Raw genomic sequence first — 2,261 nt, forward strand, 5'->3', positions numbered from 1 at the left:
GGATTTCTTCATTGACCCTTATGCCAGGAGGATCCTTCTGATCTGTTTCTATTGATTCTTGTGGCTTTAACTCTTGCAATTCTTGTTTGCCTTCCAAGGACTGTTTCAGAATTTCAGCTGCTGGATTGCTTTCCTCCAAACACAGATGGCTACTATCATCCTTAGGCTTTTCAGGTTCTGGTTCAGGCTCAGATGCAGGTTTGAAAGCATTGAAAATGAGTTGTTCGTCATGTACTCTCAAAATTAGCTCTCCTTGTTCTACATCTATGAGCGCTCTAGCAGTGGCTAGAAATGGCCTTCCCAGAATGATAGGGTGTAGGTGGCTTTCCTCCATGTCCAAAATGACAAAGTCTGTGGGGAAGAAATAATTTCCCACTTTCACCAGCACATTCTCAACTACCCCTTCAGCTTGCTTCTGAGTTTTGTCAGCCAGTTGTATGATTACATCAGTGGATCTCACCTCATTCAGTTGTAGCCTCTTCATAAGAGTCAGAGGCATCACATTTATGCTAGCTCCTAGATCACAGAATCCTTTGTCAATTTTTGTTTCCCCTATGATGCAGGGGATATGAAAACCTCCTGGGTCTATTTTCTTAGAGACTATGTCCTTCTTGATGAGGGCACTGCATTCTTTGTTCATTATTACAGTTTGTCCTCCCTTCAAAACTCTTTTCTTGCTCAGCAATTCCTTTAAATACTTGATATGTGTAGGCATCTGCTGGAGAATCTCAAGGAAGGGAATATTGATATGGAGAGACTTAAATGTCTCTAAAAACCTTGAATAGGTTTTCCCTTTTTCACCTCCTCCTAACCTCTGAGGAAATGGTGCTTTTGGTTGGTATGTTTCCAGCATGCCTTTTTGCAGTTCCTTGGCTTGCTCAGTTTCACTTTCCTGCTTAGCTTCTTCCACACCTTCCTTCAAGATTTCTGGCTCCTGTTCTGAGGGTCTAATTCCTTCTTCTTCTGAGACTTCCTTCAATATGGTGATGGCCTTGCATTCTTCCCATCTCACTCTCTTTTGTTCCCCTTTAGGATTCTTTTCTGTGTCACTAGGGAACACTGCAGTTGATTTGGGGGCCTGTTGAGATAGCTCTCCTACTTGAGACTCCATCCTCTTGAGTTTTTCACCATGGTTTCTTAAGGTAGATCTCACATCATCCCTGAAGCTTTTCAACTCACTTATGTCCTGGCCCATGTTTGCCAGCATTCCTTCTATCCTGTTTAATTGATCTTGAAATTGTTGGTTCGGATTAGGTTGGGTAGGTTGATTATTTTGGCCATGATATGATGGTTGGGAGTAAGTGTTTTGTGTGGCTTGGTATGATCTTTGGTTGGAGTTTTGGTATGTGGACTTGTTATGTTGGTTTTGCTGGTTTCCCCACCCAAAGTTTGGGTGGTTTTTCCATCCTGGATTGTAAGTGTTGGAATGTGGATCATATGATTGCCTTTGTTGGTTTCCCACATAGTTGGCCTCTTCCCAATCACCTCCTTCAGTGCTTACTTCCTCTTGATCTTGTGTGTGTATTGCAGCCACTTGCTTTGTTTCTAATTTCCTGGTGAGCTCTGCTAGTTGCTTGGCAAACACCTTGTTTTGGGCTAAAATTGTATCAACATGGTTCAGCTCCATGACTCCCTTAGTGTTGTGTCTCTCGGAAGCATAGTAGTACTCATTCTCAGCCACTGTCTCGATCACTTCAATGGCTTCTTCCACAGTCTTTTTCCTGTTCAATGAACCTCCTGATGAATGGTCTACAGCCTTCCTTGATTCATAAGAAAGTCCATCATAGAAAATATGCAATTGCACCCAGTCATGGAACATGTCTGGTGGGCATTTCCTTGTCAAATCCTTGAATCTCTCCCATGCCTCGTAGAGAGTTTCACCATCTTGTTGTCTAAACGTCTGAACCTCAGATCGAAGCCTATTGACCTTTTGTGGGGGGTAGAAACGTGCCAGAAACTTGCTTTCCACCTCATCCCAGGTTGTTAGGCTCCCCCTTGGGAATGATTCCAACCACTTAGCTGCCTTGTCCCTAAGTGAAAATGGGAACAAGAGCAGTTTATAGGTATCTTCCTGGACTCCATTGGACTTCACAGTGTCACAAATTCTCAGGAATTTTGTGAGATGTTGGTTTGGATCTTCATTAGCACTCCCACCAAATGAACAATGATTCTCCACAAGTGATATTAGCTGTGGTTTGAGTTCAAAATTGTTGGCCTGAATGGGTGGTTTCTGAATGCTGCTACCACAATTCCCAGAGGTT

The 2,261-nt window shown here is 43.0% G+C and overlaps 1 non-coding gene across 1 annotated transcript; it reads left to right on the forward strand.

Moving 5' to 3' along the window:
• The first annotated feature begins 1,817 nt into the window (after positions 1 to 1,817).
• On the forward strand, positions 1,818 to 1,921 carry LOC112774692 (small nucleolar RNA R71). Its single transcript, XR_003189162.1, has one exon. It is a non-coding gene; the product is annotated as a small nucleolar RNA R71 (small nucleolar RNA).
• The last annotated feature ends 340 nt before the right edge of the window (positions 1,922 to 2,261 follow it).

Source organism: Arachis hypogaea, chromosome 18 (genome assembly GCF_003086295.3).
Source record: "Arachis hypogaea cultivar Tifrunner chromosome 18, arahy.Tifrunner.gnm2.J5K5, whole genome shotgun sequence".
NCBI lineage: Eukaryota > Viridiplantae > Streptophyta > Magnoliopsida > Fabales > Fabaceae > Arachis > Arachis hypogaea.